Consider the following 21,077-nt stretch of genomic DNA (forward strand, 5'->3'; position numbering starts at 1 on the left):
AACATGGACTGACATTCTGGCCTACTTTCAGCCGATGCGACTTGTCTGTCGCTGAACAGTCGCTTTTTATGTATTCAGCACCTATGTATAATGTTGTAAAAATGCTCTAGAAGCTAAAGTCGCAGAAATGTCACACATATTTGGCCTGCAACTTTCTGTGCGACAAATTCAGACAGGAAAAATCAGTATAAATCCTTAGAAAATTATCCCCCAGTGTCTCCATCTGCTGGCGGTATTGAATAAGCATTGCTGCACTGATGGGGTATGCATTAGACGAAAAAAAAGAAGAAAAAGAAGAATAATACGCCCAGAAAAGAGGCGAAAAGGAGAAAAACGTAAAAAAACGTGAAAAAAAAGTAAGAGGAAGAGAAGGGAAAAAAAGGTGGAAATGGGTTTAAAAGTGATTTCGGCGGAGAAATATATATATATATATATATATATATATATATATATATATATATACGCGCACACACACACATATATATAAACGTATTCTCCGTTGAGATATTGCAGCCGCTGCTGTGTCCAGGCCCAGGAGCCTTAGCACTGTGCTGTGATGTCACTCAATACCACTGACATCACTAGGTGTAAACAACATCTCTCCTTTGCTGTGTATGTGACTATGGAGCTGTTTGGTGATGTCGTCTATTATGGCCTTCATAGAAGCAACAGGAGATTGTTGCATCCATCTAGAACCCTCAGAACTACAGTGCTATGATGTCACTCACTTCCACAGGCCTTGCAGAGTGTAAACAACAACAACCCAGCTTTGTTGTGTATGTAACCATAGGGATTTGTGATGTCACCTAGAACCTTCACAGCAGCGACAGCTTTATGAGGAGCATCAGCACTGCTCTGCCTGAGCAGAACCATCACCGCCATAGGTTGTCAAATAACCCGGATTTAACCCACACAGGTAAGTCCAATGGGGTGCAGGCATGTCCTCTATGCTTACAGCTTCCCGTGGGTGTTGGTTTGATACCGTTTGGGGACAGCCAAGGAGGCATCTGCAGGCAACAAAGGTAGGTGTGTGCTTGTGTGTGTGTTTCCTATGCAGATCCTAAGCCCAGTGTCACATGCAAGTAGGAGGAGTAAGAAGGGTTCCTGGCAAATCCGGGTTATGGATTGCATTTAAAAAGGCCCCGTGGGAGTGCAATGGGCCCCTGTCTTGCTGCTTAGCAATAATGGTATGGGTTTAGGTTCTGCTGTGTGTACTGGTGGTTGACTGCCCCCCAGCCCAGAGTGTGCATGGAAAATTGTCTGGCAGCCTCCCTGACAGCAAGCAGTGATAGTGCCCATGAAGGGGACCTTGTTGGGCCCGCCCCTTTCACGGTTATCGCTTCTCGGCCTTTTGGCTAAGATCAAGTGTAGTATCTGTTCTTATCAGTTTAATATCTGATACGTCCCCTATCTGGGGACCATATATTAAATGGATTTTTGAGAACGGGGGCCGATTTCGAAGCTTGCTTCCGTCGCCCTATGCATTGACCCGATATGGCAGTATCTTCGGGTACAGTGCACCACCCCCTTACAGGGTTAAAAAGAAAGATTCCTACTTTCATTGCTACCTGCTTGCTGGCTAGCCAGCTAGCCAGCCCTGTGGGCCTTGCTGCTGCTGCTGCAGCCAAAAAACAAAAGGTGGTGCTGCTGCTGCTTCTGCTTCTGCTGCTTCTGCTTGTGTCTGGCCGCTGTTGGAGCGTCCAGGCACAGGACTTCTGCTGCTGCTGACTAAATGGCCTCCTTAATTGGATCATTTGAGTAGCCAGCACACCTGTGCAGGTAGGGCATGACATGATAGGCAGCTGCCTTGATAGCGGGTGGGTGCTGAATGTTCCTAATTGACAAAATAAGATTAATGCTTATGAAGAAATATAAAATCTCATCCCTTCCCCAATATCGCGCCACACTCCTACCCCTTAATTCCCTGGTTGAACTTGATGGACATATGTCTTTTTTCGACCGTACTAACTATGTAACTATGTAACATAACATGGGGGGGGTCTCCTGGCTGTTCACACAGGTGTGTCATTGCTGTACATTGACCATGCATTGCTTCTGTGGTATTGCAAAGGCAAAGACAAATGCTTCCAGCCATCCATTGCACTAATGGATTGGTCATCAGCTGGCTGTCTATGTCCCGCATCAATATAGACCAAAGTACAGAGGGTTAGGCTATGCTATTGTGCACCTACCTGATGCATCAGAAGGTGCGAGGCCCTTGCTAAATTCTGTGCACAGACTTTGAGATCTATACTTTAGACTGTATCTAAACCTGCTCCAACATGGACTGACATTCTGGCCTACTTTCAGCCGATGCGACTTGTCTGTCGCTGAACAGTCGCTTTTTATGTATTCAGCACCTATGTATAATGTTGTAAAAATGCTCTAGAAGCTAAAGTCGCAGAAATGTCACACATATTTGGCCTGCAACTTTCTGTGCGACAAATTCAGACAGGAAAAATCAGTATAAATCCTTAGAAAATTATCCCCCAGTGTCTCCATCTGCTGGCGGTATTGAATAAGCATTGCTGCACTGATGGGGTATGCATTAGACGAAAAAAAAGAAGAAAAAGAAGAATAATACGCCCAGAAAAGAGGCGAAAAGGAGAAAAACGTAAAAAAACGTGAAAAAAAAGTAAGAGGAAGAGAAGGGAAAAAAAGGTGGAAATGGGTTTAAAAGTGATTTCGGCGGAGAAATATATATATATATATATATATATATATATATATATATATATACGCGCACACACACACATATATATAAACGTATTCTCCGTTGAGATATTGCAGCCGCTGCTGTGTCCAGGCCCAGGAGCCTTAGCACTGTGCTGTGATGTCACTCAATACCACTGACATCACTAGGTGTAAACAACATCTCTCCTTTGCTGTGTATGTGACTATGGAGCTGTTTGGTGATGTCGTCTATTATGGCCTTCATAGAAGCAACAGGAGATTGTTGCATCCATCTAGAACCCTCAGAACTACAGTGCTATGATGTCACTCACTTCCACAGGCCTTGCAGAGTGTAAACAACAACAACCCAGCTTTGTTGTGTATGTAACCATAGGGATTTGTGATGTCACCTAGAACCTTCACAGCAGCGACAGCTTTATGAGGAGCATCAGCACTGCTCTGCCTGAGCAGAACCATCACCGCCATAGGTTGTCAAATAACCCGGATTTAACCCACACAGGTAAGTCCAATGGGGTGCAGGCATGTCCTCTATGCTTACAGCTTCCCGTGGGTGTTGGTTTGATACCGTTTGGGGACAGCCAAGGAGGCATCTGCAGGCAACAAAGGTAGGTGTGTGCTTGTGTGTGTGTTTCCTATGCAGATCCTAAGCCCAGTGTCACATGCAAGTAGGAGGAGTAAGAAGGGTTCCTGGCAAATCCGGGTTATGGATTGCATTTAAAAAGGCCCCGTGGGAGTGCAAATGGGCCCCTGTCTTGCTGCTTAGCAATAATGGTATGGGTTTAGGTTCTGCTGTGTGTACTGGTGGTTGACTGCCCCCCAGCCCAGAGTGTGCATGGAAAATTGTCTGGCAGCCTCCCTGACAGCAAGCAGTGATAGTGCCCATGAAGGGGACCTTGTTGGGCCCGCCCCTTTCACGGTTATCGCTTCTCGGCCTTTTGGCTAAGATCAAGTGTAGTATCTGTTCTTATCAGTTTAATATCTGATACGTCCCCTATCTGGGGACCATATATTAAATGGATTTTTGAGAACGGGGGCCGATTTCGAAGCTTGCTTCCGTCGCCCTATGCATTGACCCGATATGGCAGTATCTTCGGGTACAGTGCACCACCCCCTTACAGGGTTAAAAAGAAAGATTCCTACTTTCATTGCTACCTGCTTGCTGGCTAGCCAGCTAGCCAGCCCTGTGGGCCTTGCTGCTGCTGCTGCAGCCAAAAAACAAAAGGTGGTGCTGCTGCTGCTTCTGCTGCTTCTGCTTCTGCTTGTGTCTGGCCGCTGTTGGAGCGTCCAGGCACAGGACTTCTGCTGCTGCTGACTAAATGGCCTCCTTAATTGGATCATTTGAGTAGCCAGCACACCTGTGCAGGTAGGGCATGACATGATAGGCAGCTGCCTTGATAGCGGGTGGGTGCTGAATGTTCCTAATTGACAAAATAAGATTAATGCTTATGAAGAAATATAAAATCTCATCCCTTCCCCAATATCGCGCCACACCCCTACCCCTTAATTCCCTGGTTGAACTTGATGGACATATGTCTTTTTTCGACCGTACTAACTATGTAACTATGTAACATAACATGGGGGGGGTCTCCTGGCTGTTCACACAGGTGTGTCATTGCTGTACATTGACCATGCATTGCTTCTGTGGTATTGCAAAGGCAAAGACAAATGCTTCCAGCCATCCATTGCACTAATGGATTGGTCATCAGCTGGCTGTCTATGTCCCGCATCAATATAGACCAAAGTACAGAGGGTTAGGCTATGCTATTGTGCACCTACCTGATGCATCAGAAGGTGCGAGGCCCTTGCTAAATTCTGTGCACAGACTTTGAGATCTATACTTTAGACTGTATCTAAACCTGCTCCAACATGGACTGACATTCTGGCCTACTTTCAGCCGATGCGACTTGTCTGTCGCTGAACAGTCGCTTTTTATGTATTCAGCACCTATGTATAATGTTGTAAAAATGCTCTAGAAGCTAAAGTCGCAGAAATGTCACACATATTTGGCCTGCAACTTTCTGTGCGACAAATTCAGACAGGAAAAATCAGTATAAATCCTTAGAAAATTATCCCCCAGTGTCTCCATCTGCTGGCGGTATTGAATAAGCATTGCTGCACTGATGGGGTATGCATTAGACGAAAAAAAAGAAGAAAAAGAAGAATAATACGCCCAGAAAAGAGGCGAAAAGGAGAAAAACGTAAAAAAACGTGAAAAAAAAGTAAGAGGAAGAGAAGGGAAAAAAAGGTGGAAATGGGTTTAAAAGTGATTTCGGCGGAGAAATATATATATATATATATATATATATATATATATATATATATATACGCGCACACACACACATATATATAAACGTATTCTCCGTTGAGATATTGCAGCCGCTGCTGTGTCCAGGCCCAGGAGCCTTAGCACTGTGCTGTGATGTCACTCAATACCACTGACATCACTAGGTGTAAACAACATCTCTCCTTTGCTGTGTATGTGACTATGGAGCTGTTTGGTGATGTCGTCTATTATGGCCTTCATAGAAGCAACAGGAGATTGTTGCATCCATCTAGAACCCTCAGAACTACAGTGCTATGATGTCACTCACTTCCACAGGCCTTGCAGAGTGTAAACAACAACAACCCAGCTTTGTTGTGTATGTAACCATAGGGATTTGTGATGTCACCTAGAACCTTCACAGCAGCGACAGCTTTATGAGGAGCATCAGCACTGCTCTGCCTGAGCAGAACCATCACCGCCATAGGTTGTCAAATAACCCGGATTTAACCCACACAGGTAAGTCCAATGGGGTGCAGGCATGTCCTCTATGCTTACAGCTTCCCGTGGGTGTTGGTTTGATACCGTTTGGGGACAGCCAAGGAGGCATCTGCAGGCAACAAAGGTAGGTGTGTGCTTGTGTGTGTGTTTCCTATGCAGATCCTAAGCCCAGTGTCACATGCAAGTAGGAGGAGTAAGAAGGGTTCCTGGCAAATCCGGGTTATGGATTGCATTTAAAAAGGCCCCGTGGGAGTGCAATGGGCCCCTGTCTTGCTGCTTAGCAATAATGGTATGGGTTTAGGTTCTGCTGTGTGTACTGGTGGTTGACTGCCCCCCAGCCCAGAGTGTGCATGGAAAATTGTCTGGCAGCCTCCCTGACAGCAAGCAGTGATAGTGCCCATGAAGGGGACCTTGTTGGGCCCGCCCCTTTCACGGTTATCGCTTCTCGGCCTTTTGGCTAAGATCAAGTGTAGTATCTGTTCTTATCAGTTTAATATCTGATACGTCCCCTATCTGGGGACCATATATTAAATGGATTTTTGAGAACGGGGGCCGATTTCGAAGCTTGCTTCCGTCGCCCTATGCATTGACCCGATATGGCAGTATCTTCGGGTACAGTGCACCACCCCCTTACAGGGTTAAAAAGAAAGATTCCTACTTTCATTGCTACCTGCTTGCTGGCTAGCCAGCTAGCCAGCCCTGTGGGCCTTGCTGCTGCTGCTGCAGCCAAAAAACAAAAGGTGGTGCTGCTGCTGCTTCTGCTGCTTCTGCTTCTGCTTGTGTCTGGCCGCTGTTGGAGCGTCCAGGCACAGGACTTCTGCTGCTGCTGACTAAATGGCCTCCTTAATTGGATCATTTGAGTAGCCAGCACACCTGTGCAGGTAGGGCATGACATGATAGGCAGCTGCCTTGATAGCGGGTGGGTGCTGAATGTTCCTAATTGACAAAATAAGATTAATGCTTATGAAGAAATATAAAATCTCATCCCTTCCCCAATATCGCGCCACACTCCTACCCCTTAATTCCCTGGTTGAACTTGATGGACATATGTCTTTTTTCGACCGTACTAACTATGTAACTATGTAACATAACATGGGGGGGGTCTCCTGGCTGTTCACACAGGTGTGTCATTGCTGTACATTGACCATGCATTGCTTCTGTGGTATTGCAAAGGCAAAGACAAATGCTTCCAGCCATCCATTGCACTAATGGATTGGTCATCAGCTGGCTGTCTATGTCCCGCATCAATATAGACCAAAGTACAGAGGGTTAGGCTATGCTATTGTGCACCTACCTGATGCATCAGAAGGTGCGAGGCCCTTGCTAAATTCTGTGCACAGACTTTGAGATCTATACTTTAGACTGTATCTAAACCTGCTCCAACATGGACTGACATTCTGGCCTACTTTCAGCCGATGCGACTTGTCTGTCGCTGAACAGTCGCTTTTTATGTATTCAGCACCTATGTATAATGTTGTAAAAATGCTCTAGAAGCTAAAGTCGCAGAAATGTCACACATATTTGGCCTGCAACTTTCTGTGCGACAAATTCAGACAGGAAAAATCAGTATAAATCCTTAGAAAATTATCCCCCAGTGTCTCCATCTGCTGGCGGTATTGAATAAGCATTGCTGCACTGATGGGGTATGCATTAGACGAAAAAAAAGAAGAAAAAGAAGAATAATACGCCCAGAAAAGAGGCGAAAAGGAGAAAAACGTAAAAAAAACGTGAAAAAAAAGTAAGAGGAAGAGAAGGGAAAAAAAGGTGGAAATGGGTTTAAAAGTGATTTCGGCGGAGAAATATATATATATATATATATATATATATATATATATATATATACGCGCACACACACACATATATATAAACGTATTCTCCGTTGAGATATTGCAGCCGCTGCTGTGTCCAGGCCCAGGAGCCTTAGCACTGTGCTGTGATGTCACTCAATACCACTGACATCACTAGGTGTAAACAACATCTCTCCTTTGCTGTGTATGTGACTATGGAGCTGTTTGGTGATGTCGTCTATTATGGCCTTCATAGAAGCAACAGGAGATTGTTGCATCCATCTAGAACCCTCAGAACTACAGTGCTATGATGTCACTCACTTCCACAGGCCTTGCAGAGTGTAAACAACAACAACCCAGCTTTGTTGTGTATGTAACCATAGGGATTTGTGATGTCACCTAGAACCTTCACAGCAGCGACAGCTTTATGAGGAGCATCAGCACTGCTCTGCCTGAGCAGAACCATCACCGCCATAGGTTGTCAAATAACCCGGATTTAACCCACACAGGTAAGTCCAATGGGGTGCAGGCATGTCCTCTATGCTTACAGCTTCCCGTGGGTGTTGGTTTGATACCGTTTGGGGACAGCCAAGGAGGCATCTGCAGGCAACAAAGGTAGGTGTGTGCTTGTGTGTGTGTTTCCTATGCAGATCCTAAGCCCAGTGTCACATGCAAGTAGGAGGAGTAAGAAGGGTTCCTGGCAAATCCGGGTTATGGATTGCATTTAAAAAGGCCCCGTGGGAGTGCAATGGGCCCCTGTCTTGCTGCTTAGCAATAATGGTATGGGTTTAGGTTCTGCTGTGTGTACTGGTGGTTGACTGCCCCCCAGCCCAGAGTGTGCATGGAAAATTGTCTGGCAGCCTCCCTGACAGCAAGCAGTGATAGTGCCCATGAAGGGGACCTTGTTGGGCCCGCCCCTTTCACGGTTATCGCTTCTCGGCCTTTTGGCTAAGATCAAGTGTAGTATCTGTTCTTATCAGTTTAATATCTGATACGTCCCCTATCTGGGGACCATATATTAAATGGATTTTTGAGAACGGGGGCCGATTTCGAAGCTTGCTTCCGTCGCCCTATGCATTGACCCGATATGGCAGTATCTTCGGGTACAGTGCACCACCCCCTTACAGGGTTAAAAAGAAAGATTCCTACTTTCATTGCTACCTGCTTGCTGGCTAGCCAGCTAGCCAGCCCTGTGGGCCTTGCTGCTGCTGCTGCAGCCAAAAAACAAAAGGTGGTGCTGCTGCTGCTTCTGCTGCTTCTGCTTCTGCTTGTGTCTGGCCGCTGTTGGAGCGTCCAGGCACAGGACTTCTGCTGCTGCTGACTAAATGGCCTCCTTAATTGGATCATTTGAGTAGCCAGCACACCTGTGCAGGTAGGGCATGACATGATAGGCAGCTGCCTTGATAGCGGGTGGGTGCTGAATGTTCCTAATTGACAAAATAAGATTAATGCTTATGAAGAAATATAAAATCTCATCCCTTCCCCAATATCGCGCCACACCCCTACCCCTTAATTCCCTGGTTGAACTTGATGGACATATGTCTTTTTTCGACCGTACTAACTATGTAACTATGTAACATAACATGGGGGGGGTCTCCTGGCTGTTCACACAGGTGTGTCATTGCTGTACATTGACCATGCATTGCTTCTGTGGTATTGCAAAGGCAAAGACAAATGCTTCCAGCCATCCATTGCACTAATGGATTGGTCATCAGCTGGCTGTCTATGTCCCGCATCAATATAGACCAAAGTACAGAGGGTTAGGCTATGCTATTGTGCACCTACCTGATGCATCAGAAGGTGCGAGGCCCTTGCTAAATTCTGTGCACAGACTTTGAGATCTATACTTTAGACTGTATCTAAACCTGCTCCAACATGGACTGACATTCTGGCCTACTTTCAGCCGATGCGACTTGTCTGTCGCTGAACAGTCGCTTTTTATGTATTCAGCACCTATGTATAATGTTGTAAAAATGCTCTAGAAGCTAAAGTCGCAGAAATGTCACACATATTTGGCCTGCAACTTTCTGTGCGACAAATTCAGACAGGAAAAATCAGTATAAATCCTTAGAAAATTATCCCCCAGTGTCTCCATCTGCTGGCGGTATTGAATAAGCATTGCTGCACTGATGGGGTATGCATTAGACGAAAAAAAAGAAGAAAAAGAAGAATAATACGCCCAGAAAAGAGGCGAAAAGGAGAAAAACGTAAAAAAACGTGAAAAAAAAGTAAGAGGAAGAGAAGGGAAAAAAAGGTGGAAATGGGTTTAAAAGTGATTTCGGCGGAGAAATATATATATATATATATATATATATATATATATATATATATATATATATATACGAGCACACACACACATATATATACGAGCACACACACACATATATATAAACGTATTCTCCGTTGAGATATTGCAGCCGCTGCTGTGTCCAGGCCCAGGAGCCTTAGCACTGTGCTGTGATGTCACTCAATACCACTGACATCACTAGGTGTAAACAACATCTCTCCTTTGCTGTGTATGTGACTATGGAGCTGTTTGGTGATGTCGTCTATTATGGCCTTCATAGAAGCAACAGGAGATTGTTGCATCCATCTAGAACCCTCAGAACTACAGTGCTATGATGTCACTCACTTCCACAGGCCTTGCAGAGTGTAAACAACAACAACCCAGCTTTGTTGTGTATGTAACCATAGGGATTTGTGATGTCACCTAGAACCTTCACAGCAGCGACAGCTTTATGAGGAGCATCAGCACTGCTCTGCCTGAGCAGAACCATCACCGCCATAGGTTGTCAAATAACCCGGATTTAACCCACACAGGTAAGTCCAATGGGGTGCAGGCATGTCCTCTATGCTTACAGCTTCCCGTGGGTGTTGGTTTGATACCGTTTGGGGACAGCCAAGGAGGCATCTGCAGGCAACAAAGGTAGGTGTGTGCTTGTGTGTGTGTTTCCTATGCAGATCCTAAGCCCAGTGTCACATGCAAGTAGGAGGAGTAAGAAGGGTTCCTGGCAAATCCGGGTTATGGATTGCATTTAAAAAGGCCCCGTGGGAGTGCAATGGGCCCCTGTCTTGCTGCTTAGCAATAATGGTATGGGTTTAGGTTCTGCTGTGTGTACTGGTGGTTGACTGCCCCCCAGCCCAGAGTGTGCATGGAAAATTGTCTGGCAGCCTCCCTGACAGCAAGCAGTGATAGTGCCCATGAAGGGGACCTTGTTGGGCCCGCCCCTTTCACGGTTATCGCTTCTCGGCCTTTTGGCTAAGATCAAGTGTAGTATCTGTTCTTATCAGTTTAATATCTGATACGTCCCCTATCTGGGGACCATATATTAAATGGATTTTTGAGAACGGGGGCCGATTTCGAAGCTTGCTTCCGTCGCCCTATGCATTGACCCGATATGGCAGTATCTTCGGGTACAGTGCACCACCCCCTTACAGGGTTAAAAAGAAAGATTCCTACTTTCATTGCTACCTGCTTGCTGGCTAGCCAGCTAGCCAGCCCTGTGGGCCTTGCTGCTGCTGCTGCAGCCAAAAAACAAAAGGTGGTGCTGCTGCTGCTTCTGCTGCTTCTGCTTCTGCTTGTGTCTGGCCGCTGTTGGAGCGTCCAGGCACAGGACTTCTGCTGCTGCTGACTAAATGGCCTCCTTAATTGGATCATTTGAGTAGCCAGCACACCTGTGCAGGTAGGGCATGACATGATAGGCAGCTGCCTTGATAGCGGGTGGGTGCTGAATGTTCCTAATTGACAAAATAAGATTAATGCTTATGAAGAAATATAAAATCTCATCCCTTCCCCAATATCGCGCCACACCCCTACCCCTTAATTCCCTGGTTGAACTTGATGGACATATGTCTTTTTTCGACCGTACTAACTATGTAACTATGTAACATAACATGGGGGGGGTCTCCTGGCTGTTCACACAGGTGTGTCATTGCTGTACATTGACCATGCATTGCTTCTGTGGTATTGCAAAGGCAAAGACAAATGCTTCCAGCCATCCATTGCACTAATGGATTGGTCATCAGCTGGCTGTCTATGTCCCGCATCAATATAGACCAAAGTACAGAGGGTTAGGCTATGCTATTGTGCACCTACCTGATGCATCAGAAGGTGCGAGGCCCTTGCTAAATTCTGTGCACAGACTTTGAGATCTATACTTTAGACTGTATCTAAACCTGCTCCAACATGGACTGACATTCTGGCCTACTTTCAGCCGATGCGACTTGTCTGTCGCTGAACAGTCGCTTTTTATGTATTCAGCACCTATGTATAATGTTGTAAAAATGCTCTAGAAGCTAAAGTCGCAGAAATGTCACACATATTTGGCCTGCAACTTTCTGTGCGACAAATTCAGACAGGAAAAATCAGTATAAATCCTTAGAAAATTATCCCCCAGTGTCTCCATCTGCTGGCGGTATTGAATAAGCATTGCTGCACTGATGGGGTATGCATTAGACGAAAAAAAAGAAGAAAAAGAAGAATAATACGCCCAGAAAAGAGGCGAAAAGGAGAAAAACGTAAAAAAACGTGAAAAAAAAGTAAGAGGAAGAGAAGGGAAAAAAAGGTGGAAATGGGTTTAAAAGTGATTTCGGCGGAGAAATATATATATATATATATATATATATATATATATATATATATATATACGCGCACACACACACATATATATAAACGTATTCTCCGTTGAGATATTGCAGCCGCTGCTGTGTCCAGGCCCAGGAGCCTTAGCACTGTGCTGTGATGTCACTCAATACCACTGACATCACTAGGTGTAAACAACATCTCTCCTTTGCTGTGTATGTGACTATGGAGCTGTTTGGTGATGTCGTCTATTATGGCCTTCATAGAAGCAACAGGAGATTGTTGCATCCATCTAGAACCCTCAGAACTACAGTGCTATGATGTCACTCACTTCCACAGGCCTTGCAGAGTGTAAACAACAACAACCCAGCTTTGTTGTGTATGTAACCATAGGGATTTGTGATGTCACCTAGAACCTTCACAGCAGCGACAGCTTTATGAGGAGCATCAGCACTGCTCTGCCTGAGCAGAACCATCACCGCCATAGGTTGTCAAATAACCCGGATTTAACCCACACAGGTAAGTCCAATGGGGTGCAGGCATGTCCTCTATGCTTACAGCTTCCCGTGGGTGTTGGTTTGATACCGTTTGGGGACAGCCAAGGAGGCATCTGCAGGCAACAAAGGTAGGTGTGTGCTTGTGTGTGTGTTTCCTATGCAGATCCTAAGCCCAGTGTCACATGCAAGTAGGAGGAGTAAGAAGGGTTCCTGGCAAATCCGGGTTATGGATTGCATTTAAAAAGGCCCCGTGGGAGTGCAATGGGCCCCTGTCTTGCTGCTTAGCAATAATGGTATGGGTTTAGGTTCTGCTGTGTGTACTGGTGGTTGACTGCCCCCCAGCCCAGAGTGTGCATGGAAAATTGTCTGGCAGCCTCCCTGACAGCAAGCAGTGATAGTGCCCATGAAGGGGACCTTGTTGGGCCCGCCCCTTTCACGGTTATCGCTTCTCGGCCTTTTGGCTAAGATCAAGTGTAGTATCTGTTCTTATCAGTTTAATATCTGATACGTCCCCTATCTGGGGACCATATATTAAATGGATTTTTGAGAACGGGGGCCGATTTCGAAGCTTGCTTCCGTCGCCCTATGCATTGACCCGATATGGCAGTATCTTCGGGTACAGTGCACCACCCCCTTACAGGGTTAAAAAGAAAGATTCCTACTTTCATTGCTACCTGCTTGCTGGCTAGCCAGCTAGCCAGCCCTGTGGGCCTTGCTGCTGCTGCTGCAGCCAAAAAACAAAAGGTGGTGCTGCTGCTGCTTCTGCTGCTTCTGCTTCTGCTTGTGTCTGGCCGCTGTTGGAGCGTCCAGGCACAGGACTTCTGCTGCTGCTGACTAAATGGCCTCCTTAATTGGATCATTTGAGTAGCCAGCACACCTGTGCAGGTAGGGCATGACATGATAGGCAGCTGTCTTGATAGCGGGTGGGTGCTGAATGTTCCTAATTGACAAAATAAGATTAATGCTTATGAAGAAATATAAAATCTCATCCCTTCCCCAATATCGCGCCACACCCCTACCCCTTAATTCCCTGGTTGAACTTGATGGACATATGTCTTTTTTCGACCGTACTAACTATGTAACTATGTAACATAACATGGGGGGGGTCTCCTGGCTGTTCACACAGGTGTGTCATTGCTGTACATTGACCATGCATTGCTTCTGTGGTATTGCAAAGGCAAAGACAAATGCTTCCAGCCATCCATTGCACTAATGGATTGGTCATCAGCTGGCTGTCTATGTCCCGCATCAATATAGACCAAAGTACAGAGGGTTAGGCTATGCTATTGTGCACCTACCTGATGCATCAGAAGGTGCGAGGCCCTTGCTAAATTCTGTGCACAGACTTTGAGATCTATACTTTAGACTGTATCTAAACCTGCTCCAACATGGACTGACATTCTGGCCTACTTTCAGCCGATGCGACTTGTCTGTCGCTGAACAGTCGCTTTTTATGTATTCAGCACCTATGTATAATGTTGTAAAAATGCTCTAGAAGCTAAAGTCGCAGAAATGTCACACATATTTGGCCTGCAACTTTCTGTGCGACAAATTCAGACAGGAAAAATCAGTATAAATCCTTAGAAAATTATCCCCCAGTGTCTCCATCTGCTGGCGGTATTGAATAAGCATTGCTGCACTGATGGGGTATGCATTAGACGAAAAAAAAGAAGAAAAAGAAGAATAATACGCCCAGAAAAGAGGCGAAAAGGAGAAAAACGTAAAAAAACGTGAAAAAAAAGTAAGAGGAAGAGAAGGGAAAAAAAGGTGGAAATGGGTTTAAAAGTGATTTCGGCGGAGAAATATATATATATATATATATATATATATATATATATATATATATACGCGCACACACACACATATATATAAACGTATTCTCCGTTGAGATATTGCAGCCGCTGCTGTGTCCAGGCCCAGGAGCCTTAGCACTGTGCTGTGATGTCACTCAATACCACTGACATCACTAGGTGTAAACAACATCTCTCCTTTGCTGTGTATGTGACTATGGAGCTGTTTGGTGATGTCGTCTATTATGGCCTTCATAGAAGCAACAGGAGATTGTTGCATCCATCTAGAACCCTCAGAACTACAGTGCTATGATGTCACTCACTTCCACAGGCCTTGCAGAGTGTAAACAACAACAACCCAGCTTTGTTGTGTATGTAACCATAGGGATTTGTGATGTCACCTAGAACCTTCACAGCAGCGACAGCTTTATGAGGAGCATCAGCACTGCTCTGCCTGAGCAGAACCATCACCGCCATAGGTTGTCAAATAACCCGGATTTAACCCACACAGGTAAGTCCAATGGGGTGCAGGCATGTCCTCTATGCTTACAGCTTCCCGTGGGTGTTGGTTTGATACCGTTTGGGGACAGCCAAGGAGGCATCTGCAGGCAACAAAGGTAGGTGTGTGCTTGTGTGTGTGTTTCCTATGCAGATCCTAAGCTCAGTGTCACATGCAAGTAGGAGGAGTAAGAAGGGTTCCTGGCAAATCCGGGTTATGGATTGCATTTAAAAAGGCCCCGTGGGAGTGCAATGGGCCCCTGTCTTGCTGCTTAGCAATAATGGTATGGGTTTAGGTTCTGCTGTGTGTACTGGTGGTTGACTGCCCCCCAGCCCAGAGTGTGCATGGAAAATTGTCTGGCAGCCTCCCTGACAGCAAGCAGTGATAGTGCCCATGAAGGGGACCTTGTTGGGCCTGCCCCTTTCACGGTTATCGCTTCTCGGCCTTTTGGCTAAGATCAAGTGTAGTATCTGTTCTTATCAGTTTAATATCTGATACGTCCCCTATCTGGGGACCATATATTAAATGGATTTTTGAGAACGGGGGCCGATTTCGAAGCTTGCTTCCGTCGCCCTATGCATTGACCCGATATGGCAGTATCTTCGGGTACAGTGCACCACCCCCTTACAGGGTTAAAAAGAAAGATTCCTACTTTCATTGCTACCTGCTTGCTGGCTAGCCAGCTAGCCAGCCCTGTGGGCCTTGCTGCTGCTGCTGCAGCCAAAAAACAAAAGGTGGTGCTGCTGCTGCTTCTGCTGCTTCTGCTTCTGCTTCTGCTTGTGTCTGGCCGCTGTTGGAGCGTCCAGGCACAGGACTTCTGCTGCTGCTGACTAAATGGCCTCCTTAATTGGATCATTTGAGTAGCCAGCACACCTGTGCAGGTAGGGCATGACATGATAGGCAGCTGCCTTGATAGCGGGTGGGTGCTGAATGTTCCTAATTGACAAAATAAGATTAATGCTTATGAAGAAATATAAAATCTCATCCCTTCCCCAATATCGCGCCACACCCCTACCCCTTAATTCCCTGGTTGAACTTGATGGACATATGTCTTTTTTCGACCGTACTAACTATGTAACTATGTAACATAACATGGGGGGGGTCTCCTGGCTGTTCACACAGGTGTGTCATTGCTGTACATTGACCATGCATTGCTTCTGTGGTATTGCAAAGGCAAAGACAAATGCTTCCAGCCATCCATTGCACTAATGGATTGGTCATCAGCTGGCTGTCTATGTCCCGCATCAATATAGACCAAAGTACAGAGGGTTAGGCTATGCTATTGTGCACCTACCTGATGCATCAGAAGGTGCGAGGCCCTTGCTAAATTCTGTGCACAGACTTTGAGATCTATACTTTAGACTGTATCTAAACCTGCTCCAACATGGACTGACATTCTGGCCTACTTTCAGCCGATGCGACTTGTCTGTCGCTGAACAGTCGCTTTTTATGTATTCAGCACCTATGTATAATGTTGTAAAAATGCTCTAGAAGCTAAAGTCGCAGAAATGTCACACATATTTGGCCTGCAACTTTCTGTGCGACAAATTCAGACAGGAAAAATCAGTATAAATCCTTAGAAAATTATCCCCCAGTGTCTCCATCTGCTGGCGGTATTGAATAAGCATTGCTGCACTGATGGGGTATGCATTAGACGAAAAAAAAGAAGAAAAAGAAGAATAATACGCCCAGAAAAGAGGCGAAAAGGAGAAAAACGTAAAAAAACGTGAAAAAAAAGTAAGAGGAAGAGAAGGGAAAAAAAGGTGGAAATGGGTTTAAAAGTGATTTCGGCGGAGAAATATATATATATATATATATATATATATATATATATATATATATACGCGCACACACACACATATATATAAACGTATTCTCCGTTGAGATATTGCAGCCGCTGCTGTGTCCAGGCCCAGGAGCCTTAGCACTGTGCTGTGATGTCACTCAATACCACTGACATCACTAGGTGTAAACAACATCTCTCCTTTGCTGTGTATGTGACTATGGAGCTGTTTGGTGATGTCGTCTATTATGGCCTTCATAGAAGCAACAGGAGATTGTTGCATCCATCTAGAACCCTCAGAACTACAGTGCTATGATGTCACTCACTTCCACAGGCCTTGCAGAGTGTAAACAACAACAACCCAGCTTTGTTGTGTATGTAACCATAGGGATTTGTGATGTCACCTAGAACCTTCACAGCAGCGACAGCTTTATGAGGAGCATCAGCACTGCTCTGCCTGAGCAGAACCATCACCGCCATAGGTTGTCAAATAACCCGGATTTAACCCACACAGGTAAGTCCAATGGGGTGCAGGCATGTCCTCTATGCTTACAGCTTCCCGTGGGTGTTGGTTTGATACCGTTTGGGGACAGCCAAGGAGGCATCTGCAGGCAACAAAGGTAGGTGTGTGCTTGTGTGTGTGTTTACTATGCAGATCCTAAGCCCAGTGTCACATGCAAGTAGGAGGAGTAAGAAGGGTTCCTGGCAAATCCGGGTTATGGATTGCATTTAAAAAGGCCCCGTGGGAGTGCAATGGGCCCCTGTCTTGCTGCTTAGCAATAATGGTATGGGTTTAGGTTCTGCTGTGTGTACTGGTGGTTGACTGCCCCCCAGCCCAGAGTGTGCATGGAAAATTGTCTGGCAGCCTCCCTGACAGCAAGCAGTGATAGTGCCCATGAAGGGGACCTTGTTGGGCCCGCCCCTTTCACGGTTATCGCTTCTCGGCCTTTTGGCTAAGATCAAGTGTAGTATCTGTTCTTATCAGTTTAATATCTGATACGTCCCCTATCTGGGGACCATATATTAAATGGATTTTTGAGAACGGGGGCCGATTTCGAAGCTTGCTTCCGTCGCCCTATGCATTGACCCGATATGGCAGTATCTTCGGGTACAGTGCACCACCCCCTTACAGGGTTAAAAAGAAAGATTCCTACTTTCATTGCTACCTGCTTGCTGGCTAGCCAGCTAGCCAGCCCTGTGGGCCTTGCTGCTGCTGCTGCAGCCAAAAAACAAAAGGTGGTGCTGCTGCTGCTTCTGCTGCTTCTGCTTCTGCTTGTGTCTGGCCGCTGTTGGAGCGTCCAGGCACAGGACTTCTGCTGCTGCTGACTAAATGGCCTCCTTAATTGGATCATTTGAGTAGCCAGCACACCTGTGCAGGTAGGGCATGACATGATAGGCAGCTGCCTTGATAGCGGGTGGGTGCTGAATGTTCCTAATTGACAAAATAAGATTAATGCTTATGAAGAAATATAAAATCTCATCCCTTCCCCAATATCGCGCCACACCCCTACCCCTTAATTCCCTGGTTGAACTTGATGGACATATGTCTTTTTTCGACCGTACTAACTATGTAACTATGTAACATAACATGGGGGGGGTCTCCTGGCTGTTCACACAGGTGTGTCATTGCTGTACATTGACCATGCATTGCTTCTGTGGTATTGCAAAGGCAAAGACAAATGCTTCCAGCCATCCATTGCACTAATGGATTGGTCATCAGCTGGCTGTCTATGTCCCGCATCAATATAGACCAAAGTACAGAGGGTTAGGCTATGCTATTGTGCACCTACCTGATGCATCAGAAGGTGCGAGGCCCTTGCTAAATTCTGTGCACAGACTTTGAGATCTATACTTTAGACTGTATCTAAACCTGCTCCAACATGGACTGACATTCTGGCCTACTTTCAGCCGATGCGACTTGTCTGTCGCTGAACAGTCGCTTTTTATGTATTCAGCACCTATGTATAATGTTGTAAAAATGCTCTAGAAGCTAAAGTCGCAGAAATGTCACACATATTTGGCCTGCAACTTTCTGTGCGACAAATTCAGACAGGAAAAATCAGTATAAATCCTTAGAAAATTATCCCCCAGTGTCTCCATCTGCTGGCGGTATTGAATAAGCATTGCTGCACTGATGGGGTATGCATTAGACGAAAAAAAAGAAGAAAAAGAAGAATAATACGCCCAGAAAAGAGGCGAAAAGGAGAAAAACGTAAAAAAACGTGAAAAAAAAGTAAGAGGAAGAGAAGGGAAAAAAAGGTGGAAATGGGTTTAAAAGTGATTTCGGCGGAGAAATATATATATATATATATATATATATATATATACGCGCACACACACACATATATATAAACGTATTCTCCGTTGAGATATTGCAGCCGCTGCTGTGTCCAGGCCCAGGAGCCTTAGCACTGTGCTGTGATGTCACTCAATACCACTGACATCACTAGGTGTAAACAACATCTCTCCTTTGCTGTGTATGTGACTATGGAGCTGTTTGGTGATGTCGTCTATTATGGCCTTCATAGAAGCAACAGGAGATTGTTGCATCCATCTAGAACCCTCAGAACTACAGTGCTATGATGTCACTCACTTCCACAGGCCTTGCAGAGTGTAAACAACAACAACCCAGCTTTGTTGTGTATGTAACCATAGGGATTTGTGATGTCACCTAGAACCTTCACAGCAGCGACAGCTTTATGAGGAGCATCAGCACTGCTCTGCCTGAGCAGAACCATCACCGCCATAGGTTGTCAAATAACCCGGATTTAACCCACACAGGTAAGTCCAATGGGGTGCAGGCATGTCCTCTATGCTTACAGCTTCCCGTGGGTGTTGGTTTGATACCGTTTGGGGACAGCCAAGGAGGCATCTGCAGGCAACAAAGGTAGGTGTGTGCTTGTGTGTGTGTTTCCTATGCAGATCCTAAGCCCAGTGTCACATGCAAGTAGGAGGAGTAAGAAGGGTTCCTGGCAAATCCGGGTTATGGATTGCATTTAAAAAGGCCCCGTGGGAGTGCAATGGGCCCCTGTCTTGCTGCTTAGCAATAATGGTATGGGTTTAGGTTCTGCTGTGTGTACTGGTGGTTGACTGCCCCCCAGCCCAGAGTGTGCATGGAAAATTGTCTGGCAGCCTCCCTGACAGCAAGCAGTGATAGTGCCCATGAAGGGGACCTTGTTGGGCCCGCCCCTTTCACGGTTATCGCTTCTCGGCCTTTTGGCTAAGATCAAGTGTAGTATCTGTTCTTATCAGTTTAATATCTGATACGTCCCCTATCTGGGGACCATATATTAAATGGATTTTTGAGAACGGGGGCCGATTTCGAAGCTTGCTTCCGTCGCCCTATGCATTGACCCGATATGGCAGTATCTTCGGGTACAGTGCACCACCCCCTTACAGGGTTAAAAAGAAAGATTCCTACTTTCATTGCTACCTGCTTGCTGGCTAGCCAGCTAGCCAGCCCTGTGGGCCTTGCTGCTGCTGCTGCAGCCAAAAAACAAAAGGTGGTGCTGCTGCTGCTTCTGCTGCTTCTGCTTCTGCTTGTGTCTGGCCGCTGTTGGAGCGTCCAGGCACAGGACTTCTGCTGCTGCTGACTAAATGGCCTCCTTAATTGGATCATTTGAGTAGCCAGCACACCTGTGCAGGTAGGGCATGACATGATAGGCAGCTGCCTTGATAGCGGGTGGGTGCTGAATGTTCCTAATTGACAAAATAAGATTAATGCTTATGAAGAAATATAAAATCTCATCCCTTCCCCAATATCGCGCCACACCCCTACCCCTTAATTCCCTGGTTGAACTTGATGGACATATGTCTTTTTTCGACCGTACTAACTATGTAACTATGTAACATAACATGGGGGGGGTCTCCTGGCTGTTCACACAGGTGTGTCATTGCTGTACATTGACCATGCATTGCTTCTGTGGTATTGCAAAGGCAAAGACAAATGCTTCCAGCCATCCATTGCACTAATGGATTGGTCATCAGCTGGCTGTCTATGTCCCGCATCAATATAGACCAAAGTACAGAGGGTTAGGCTATGCTATTGTGCACCTACCTGATGCATCAGAAGGTGCGAGGCCCTTGCTAAATTCTGTGCACAGACTTTGAGATCTATACTTTAGACTGTATCTAAACCTGCTCCAACATGGACTGACATTCTGGCCTACTTTCAGCCGATGCGACTTGTCTGTCGCTGAACAGTCGCTTTTTATGTATTCAGCACCTATGTATAATGTTGTAAAAATGCTCTAGAAGCTAAAGTCGCAGAAATGTCACACATATTTGGCCTGCAACTTTCTGTGCGACAAATTCAGACAGGAAAAATCAGTATAAATCCTTAGAAAATTATCCCCCAGTGTCTCCATCTGCTGGCGGTATTGAATAAGCATTGCTGCACTGATGGGGTATGCATTAGACGAAAAAAAAGAAGAAAAAGAAGAATAATACGCCCAGAAAAGAGGCGAAAAGGAGAAAAACGTAAAAAAACGTGAAAAAAAAGTAAGAGGAAGAGAAGGGAAAAAAAGGTGGAAATGGATTTAAAAGTGATTTCGGCGGAGAAATATATATATATATATATATATATATATATATATATATATATATATATACGCGCACACACACACATATATATAAACGTATTCTCCGTTGAGATATTGCAGCCGCTGCTGTGTCCAGGCCCAGG

The 21,077-nt window shown here is 45.6% G+C and overlaps 9 non-coding genes across 9 annotated transcripts; all 9 read left to right on the forward strand.

Moving 5' to 3' along the window:
- The first annotated feature begins 1,335 nt into the window (after window positions 1–1,335).
- On the forward strand, window positions 1,336–1,526 carry LOC130302504 (U2 spliceosomal RNA). The gene has a single exon (XR_008852704.1). It is a non-coding gene; the product is annotated as a U2 spliceosomal RNA (small nuclear RNA).
- Window positions 1,527–3,613: 2,087 nt separating this feature from the next.
- Window positions 3,614–3,804, forward strand: LOC130302505 (U2 spliceosomal RNA). The gene has a single exon (XR_008852705.1). It is a non-coding gene; the product is annotated as a U2 spliceosomal RNA (small nuclear RNA).
- A 2,088-nt stretch (window positions 3,805–5,892) lies between these two features.
- Window positions 5,893–6,083, forward strand: LOC130302506 (U2 spliceosomal RNA). Its single transcript, XR_008852706.1, has one exon. It is a non-coding gene; the product is annotated as a U2 spliceosomal RNA (small nuclear RNA).
- Window positions 6,084–8,170: 2,087 nt separating this feature from the next.
- On the forward strand, window positions 8,171–8,361 carry LOC130302507 (U2 spliceosomal RNA). Its single transcript, XR_008852707.1, has one exon. It is a non-coding gene; the product is annotated as a U2 spliceosomal RNA (small nuclear RNA).
- Window positions 8,362–10,481: 2,120 nt separating this feature from the next.
- On the forward strand, window positions 10,482–10,672 carry LOC130302508 (U2 spliceosomal RNA). The gene has a single exon (XR_008852708.1). It is a non-coding gene; the product is annotated as a U2 spliceosomal RNA (small nuclear RNA).
- A 2,090-nt stretch (window positions 10,673–12,762) lies between these two features.
- On the forward strand, window positions 12,763–12,953 carry LOC130302510 (U2 spliceosomal RNA). The gene has a single exon (XR_008852710.1). It is a non-coding gene; the product is annotated as a U2 spliceosomal RNA (small nuclear RNA).
- A 2,088-nt stretch (window positions 12,954–15,041) lies between these two features.
- LOC130302511 (U2 spliceosomal RNA) lies at window positions 15,042–15,232 on the forward strand. Its single transcript, XR_008852711.1, has one exon. It is a non-coding gene; the product is annotated as a U2 spliceosomal RNA (small nuclear RNA).
- Window positions 15,233–17,326: 2,094 nt separating this feature from the next.
- On the forward strand, window positions 17,327–17,517 carry LOC130302512 (U2 spliceosomal RNA). The gene has a single exon (XR_008852712.1). It is a non-coding gene; the product is annotated as a U2 spliceosomal RNA (small nuclear RNA).
- Window positions 17,518–19,593: 2,076 nt separating this feature from the next.
- Window positions 19,594–19,784, forward strand: LOC130302513 (U2 spliceosomal RNA). The gene has a single exon (XR_008852713.1). It is a non-coding gene; the product is annotated as a U2 spliceosomal RNA (small nuclear RNA).
- Window positions 19,785–21,077: the final 1,293 nt, after the last annotated feature.

The sequence above is a fragment of the Hyla sarda genome, unplaced genomic scaffold, assembly GCF_029499605.1.
Source record: "Hyla sarda isolate aHylSar1 unplaced genomic scaffold, aHylSar1.hap1 scaffold_1168, whole genome shotgun sequence".
Lineage (NCBI taxonomy): Eukaryota > Metazoa > Chordata > Amphibia > Anura > Hylidae > Hyla > Hyla sarda.